At 44.1% G+C, this 6,709-nt stretch overlaps 1 pseudogene; it reads right to left on the bottom strand.

Moving 5' to 3' along the window:
- Nucleotides 1–760: 760 nt before the first annotated feature.
- LOC134480134 (PDZ domain-containing protein 4-like) lies at nucleotides 761–6,285 on the bottom strand (annotated as a pseudogene).
- Nucleotides 6,286–6,709: the final 424 nt, after the last annotated feature.

Raw genomic sequence — 6,709 nt, 5'->3', positions numbered from 1 at the left:
TCTGTCATTGGACAAGAAGGAAGGATGGGCAGGAGAAAAGTTTGAGGGAAGGGGAGGAGACTGGAAAAGAAAGGATGAAAAGACAGGAGGAACAGGAGAAGCTACCACTGAAAGAGAACTTGGAGACTGATGTTAAGATTCCATGGTGTTACTTCACAGGTTGTTATGAATGTTCTAATGTTCTTTTTTTTAGAAAGGCAGCTTGCTTTATTCTTGGGATGTAGTTGGGGATCAGTGGCATCCTGTAGAATCCAGTGAGCTTCACCAAGCCTGAAAGGCACCAAAAAAGTGGCACTTTTAAGTTACATCATCTGGGTCCTAGTCATCTCTTAGCCCACCTTCCTTTCATTGGGCCCAAGCCTCACCCTCCCACCAGATCATCTCTAAACTATGTAAGGTCTTCTGTGTTGCTCATTTTGTTTGGCACTCCTTACTTATGCCAGTGAAAAGAGTGGCTCTGCCGAAGTTGACATAGAAGAATTCTTTTTGCATGGATACTGTGCCCCAAATCCCTGTGATCTCACTCTCCTTCAGTCACTGGTGAGAGAAGTGGGCCTCATGGTTAAGCCTTGAAAGCTAAGGCAGAACCCCTTTGCTACTCCTCAGGGTAGAGGCCACCAGGACAGCGGCTTTTTATTCTAACCCATCTTCTTCCTTTCCCTCCCACCCAACCATCTCTCTCTCCCCCCCAACCTCCTCAGCTAGCATTCAGTGGGGTTCACCTTTCCCAGGCTACCTATAGGAGCTGCCAGCCCCCAGGGCAGGTCCACAAAACAGAAAACAACTATTGGCAAGCACAGAAAAAAAGAAAATCACAAAATTCAGGGTTGCCTTTGTCTACAAATAATTGCAGCTCCTAGAAGAGGAGAGTTCATTTTCTGCATGAAGTTCGACATTCTCTTGTGCTTAGGATAGTTCACCTCACCTCTCCGCACTGACTTTCCTGTCTCCAAGAACATAGCAAGAATACCATGTATATGCACACAGAGGTGCTCTTTATGGGTATGCCTCTATGCTGGTTGTTGGCATAGCTTCTTGGAGAGAAGGAACTAGGTGTAAGAGAAGTGTTCCTTCCTGGGGCTTTCTACTTACCAAAGTCCTATGGACACATACATATACAGGTAGGAGTGTGCATGAGCATATCGTGCAAGCACACACATCGACACACACTAGATTCTAAGGGAGCGCGAGGGTCAGATTCTCTAGGCCTGGGCTGGGCTCCTATTGGAGCAGCTTAGACAGTGGTGACAGAGAGCAGAGGGTTGTAGATCCTTTTCCCATCAGCTGAGCGGGCACCATGTGCCAGCATCTCCTGGATGTTGATCCAGTTGTCCAGAATCTTCTTGTTTCGCTTCTTCATGGTCTTACACTGGCTCAGCGCAATGATGTTGAGCTTAGGTTTGCTGTCACCGTTCTGCTGCTCCCTTAGACACTCCAGATAGCTCTGCATGAACTCACCATGCTTCCTTTGCTTCCATGCTCGATTCAGGTGTCATTTCCTCTCTTCTTTGTTCCAGTAGCGGCCCATCTTCATCACACTTACTGCATCATCATCAGTGGTCATAGCACTGCACGTCTCTCGGATCTTCAGGCCTCTGGCCTTCAGCAGTCGATCTTGTCCAGGCCACTTGGCCACATAGTGGGTCCCATCACTTCACACCTTCACTTTCCAGTCCATGCGGGGTGCTTCAACAGCTGCAGCCACCACCCTGTCCACCCGAAGACCACTAGCCAAGCTCAAGGAGCCATGACTCAGATCCTCCAGGGTATGTGACAGGGCCAACTGCACACAGCTATGGTACTGCTTGATCTCCTTGCCATGGTGGCACCTGGAGGGGTAAGGGCTACCTTCAGGGCTCACATGCTCCAGAGTAACACTTGTCTTGGTGCTACAGCTGACATGCTCTTCTGTGTGTTATCTACGACCCACTTCGGGATCCCGCTAAAGTTATCAGAACTTGGCTGGGCTCCCTGGTGAAGGAGCACCCTCGAGGTAGGTGGTGACAGGAGGGCCAGAAGGGGTCTGGTTCAAGTTGGAATTGCCAGCAGCAGATTGCTTCAGGGGGCTCTCAGGCAGAGGCTCCACAAGCAGTGGAGTGCTGTGGCAGCTCTCCCCATTGTTGTAGGTGCTGGTGCTATCCTTGTCTGATTTCTCTGGCAGTTCAGAGATATCAGATAGCTCATGCTTTTTGGGCTCACTGGATGCCAGGTCATAGAAACTCTTTTCTTCCAGCAGCCAGACCTTCATACAATGCCCCCTCAACTGCTGCATCTTCTGTGTCCACAAGATATTGCAACACTTGAACTCTAGGTGCCGAAGCTCTTCCCCCAGCATGGCCATCTCATGGCCTAGGCTCTCATTGTGGTTGACATCTAGGGCACTGTTGTCACTGGAGGCCTGGGAGAAGAAGATACTCAGCTGGTTGCCATTTTCCAGGTGGCACTTGATCTCCTGCAGCTCCCTGCGGCGTTCATACTCCTCATCAGTGAGCCCAGGCAGGTCAGCCCCTTCCAGCCCTGCCCCCTCAGCTACCAGAGAATTATGCTGAAGTAGAAGTCCCTGCTCTGTAGGGCATCCCCTTGTAGACTGAACTTGCGCAGGCTTCCAGGGGTGTTGGTGGTGCTGGGAGGTTCATCCCTGAGCAGATCATGTTCAGAGCTCTCTTCATTGCGGGTACATGCATTAGTCTGGCCTACCCTGCTGTCCAAGTCCTGGGTGTTGCTCAAGCCAGGGCCCCCATCAGGAGCCCCTTCTCATCATTTCCAGTCTGCTGGGCAGAGGTGTTCTTAAGGGATGGATGTGTACATGGCTTTGTATGATTAGGTGAGCAATTTTATCTTATCAATTAGATCAAATGTTTTTGTGTTATATGTTTTTTCATGTCAGATTTAAGTGTAAGAGTGTGTGGCAGCTAATCTGGGCCACATAGGACTTGGGATGTGTTTCTGTCCTGGAAACCTGCCTTTGGTATTAGATAGCTAGAGAGATTTCTGTCAGGCTCAGAGAGAGGCCTTCAGCAGTGTGATATGGGATGGAGCAGAGCGGATGAGATGCTTTGCTCACTGAGTCAAAGATATCTACCAGATATCTTGGAACAGTGTGGTGCCGGCCCTAGAGCAGGTCAAAAGACTACTTTATTTTTAGAATATTACAACAACACACCTTAGAAAAATATTTTCAGTAAATATATTAAACAAACACTTATGTTTTAAAATGTACATATTCACATTGTGACCTACTCATAATTCTAAAGCTTTTAAATGTCCACCTAAAATGTAAAGAAACCTTCAAAAAGATCTTAGGGATGGGATCACTAACAACATTTCCTCCAAACAGCACTGTGAACATTTTCTTAGGAGAATGAAAACTATAAAAATAAATATCCCAAACACCCCCAATTTTAAAAAGTATGGAATTTACTAAAGCAAAGGTAAATAGTGGAGGTTTCCAGAAGTATAAAGAATCACATGTGTGTGAACACAATGGAAAAGGACACGGTGGTGTATGAGCACCTTCACCTGTGTTGTCTCATCTTAGTCACTTGATGGCACTGAGGATGTCTGAGAGATTTTGTAAGCACAATTCTTATTTTCTGACACAATTAGCTTGTGTTGTCTCTGTCTTATCCATGGTTTAAGACATTAATGCATTTTAACAGTTGGCATATTGTTAACAGATATGGAAGTTTTCTTGGGGTGGAAGTATCAAACTAGGAATGTTTCTTTGAGAGATGTACTTTTTTTCTTGATTCCTTTCAATTTTACTCAGTTCTGCTGCTTCCCAAATGCCATGAGTTTAATAACTATGTTCTCCTGCATCCTTCCATCACGGTGGTAGAAACCTCTGAAATCATGAAATAAAATGCTTTTTTTCTTTCATTGTTTTACTCTGGTTACAGTCATGGAAAGCTGTCTAACATGTGCCCTGTGTTGTCTGAGTAAGAATGAAGTGAGATGCTGGAGCTCTTGTTTGCTTGTCAGCCTGACAGAATAGGTAATGCTGAAGTAAAGCTTCATTAATCAGGTCTGTTATATTCACAGGGAAACCACCCCTATTTACAATATTTGTCAGATAAGATACATGTGTTACAAAAGGTAACAATAAAGGGAGGAAGGGGAGAGTGCACATGTAAGAGTAATGGCTAATCCTGTTTATCAACTTGACTATATCTGGAATGAATTCCAATTCAGATTTGGAGGGCTCAACTATGATCCACATCTTGAGCCTGGGAGACACAAGTTTCTGACTTTGACATATGCCTGAAGATATAGAGGAATAGAGACTATGAAAAGCTTAGGACCAGTCAAGGTAGTACATGCCTTTAATTGCAGGAGACTAAGGCACTGAGATCTTTGAGTTCAAGGTCAACCTAGGGCAAAACAAGGACCAGAACCAGGATGTGGTGGTACATACCATTAATCTGGACTACACCTGTTGAATATTTACTTAAGTACATTGATAGAAGGAAGATTAGCTCTACTTCATCTGCTTGCATTTACTTTCCACACATCTGTTGGAATCTACAGGAGACCAGATGAAACAACTAGCCTTGTAGGACTATGAAACTACTAGATTCCTGGACTTCTCATTGGCAGCTGACCATTGTTGGGGAATTTGACTACAGACTGTAAGTCATCCTAACAAATTCCATTACCATATAGAGACTATCTATTAGTTCTGTGAGTCTAAGAATCCTGATTAATACAGTCAATGGTGAAAGTATGGATTAAGAAATGTAAAGAAGCCAGAATCCTAGAAATGGAGAGTGACAATTCACCTGTCAATTACCAAAACCTGATGCTAAGCCAAGGCAGGTGTCAGAATGTACACAGTTGTAGATATTGATGGTCTCACATCATTTGGCTATAAGGTACTCAGATGGGTTAAAGGCTTACTTAAGTTCAACACAGCAAGCAAGTCTTAAGCCTTTAAATCCTGTTACATAAAGAGTGGTCATTATAACATACGTATTCCTTTTTCAGACTTTTGTTATAAAAATGCTTAGTGAAATTTGTGAGTAAATAAACTATAAACCATGATTTCATTCATCAATCTGGTCATGAAGACCACCAAGAGAATCATCCCTGCCCTCCAGTTATTTTCTCAGAACTGGATTATTGTCCTGTCCTACAGTTATTTGCAATCAATACCAGAAACAGAAGAATTCTTTCCAAATTTTACATGGAGTCACATTCTCCCATCCTCAACATCTTTGCCAAAGATCACAGAGAACTTTATGTCTCATGGACATGCAAGAATACCCTAAAATCTCCAAGGACTTACATACGCATTGAGACTATCCATTAGAGATGCTTCTGATCTTTTGTAGGTTTATATGTAATTAACTCCTGTTTTACAAACCCTGGAAGAATTGATCAGTTCAAAGTGAATACAATTTAGTGTTGAAAGGATGAAACGAAGTGTATGAGGCTCATTTTGAGCCCAGCTTCAAACACTGTACAGGAACTGAGCCCATGGCACTGTATAAGAAAAAAATGAGGAGAGAAGTTGGATGTATATTGAATTTATCTCTGCAGGGAAATCATGACCTTTGACTCTTAAACAGGATAGTTTAAGTAGGACAAAAATCTTTCCCCACCCTAAATCAAGGTAATGGACACACTTTAAGGATGAAAATAGGAGATGTGATGAAGCCTGCTTGAGCTGGCCATACAGGATTGGACAGTTCCTCCATTTTTCTCATTATCATCATCCTATTAAGAACTCTTCTTGCCCACCTTTTATACTACATTTAGGGTATGAACAAGTAAGTTAAATAAAAAGTGAAAATGAAGTATAAAAGAAACAAAATGAGGGGAAAGAAGATAAGCAATTTAACAGAGGACTAGGAAGAGGAAAAAGAGAAAAGCACTATGATTGTCATATCAGTGGCAAGGGGAAAAGTGTAGGGAGCGGCTAAAGATGTCGCCGACATCCGGTGGTCGTTTGTGGTAAACACCTACAGCGCATGTGTTGGCAGACCCCCAGCATCTACAAGGCCAGGGTGATATTCATGCTAAATAGGTATTTCATGCTCCACCAATCCCCAGTGGACAAATTTACAGCCACAGCCTGTCTTGTATTTAAGGCGAGTGCCTTTGTTCCCCGGGGTCCCCGTATCATCAATAAGGTGTTCCTGCAATAAAGGCTGATTGAGAAGGATCCAACGGTGTTGCGTCTTCCTTGCCGGTCGAGGTGGGCGCGACAACTGGTGGCCCGTACGGACACCCGAGATCTTTTCTCGTCTGGATCCAGATCTTTTTCAGCCTCAGGACGGTCGGCATCGGTAAGTTCCCAATTGGGGGGCTATTAGTTGCTGGAATTGGGACAATAGAGTTCCTAGAAGTGGAAAGGTAAAGTTCCTGAAGTTGGGACGATAAAGCTCCGAGATAAGGGATTGTAAAACTTCCCTAGTAGGACAATAAAGTTCTCTGGAAAAGCAGAGACAATGATAGCCTTGGTTTAGAGGCAAAAAGGGGTTTGTGGAGCACGGTAATGTTGTCTTTTCCATTTGTTCCTTTGTGGGTTGGACTAGCACTTTTGCCTTATACTCTTTTTGTGTTGTGGTGTTGCTTCTGTCTGAATTGCCACCGTCCAGGGCATGAATGCATTTGTTGGGAAGAGTCCATGATGAGCCACAAGATCGTGTGTAAATAAACACGCCAGCTCGCCAGCTCCCCTTGCTTGTAAATCGATCGTAAATAAGGT

The sequence above is a fragment of the Rattus norvegicus genome, chromosome 8 (assembly GCF_036323735.1).
Source record: "Rattus norvegicus strain BN/NHsdMcwi chromosome 8, GRCr8, whole genome shotgun sequence".
In the NCBI taxonomy this organism is placed as follows: domain Eukaryota; kingdom Metazoa; phylum Chordata; class Mammalia; order Rodentia; family Muridae; genus Rattus; species Rattus norvegicus.
This window is presented reverse-complemented; position numbering and strand designations above follow the sequence as displayed.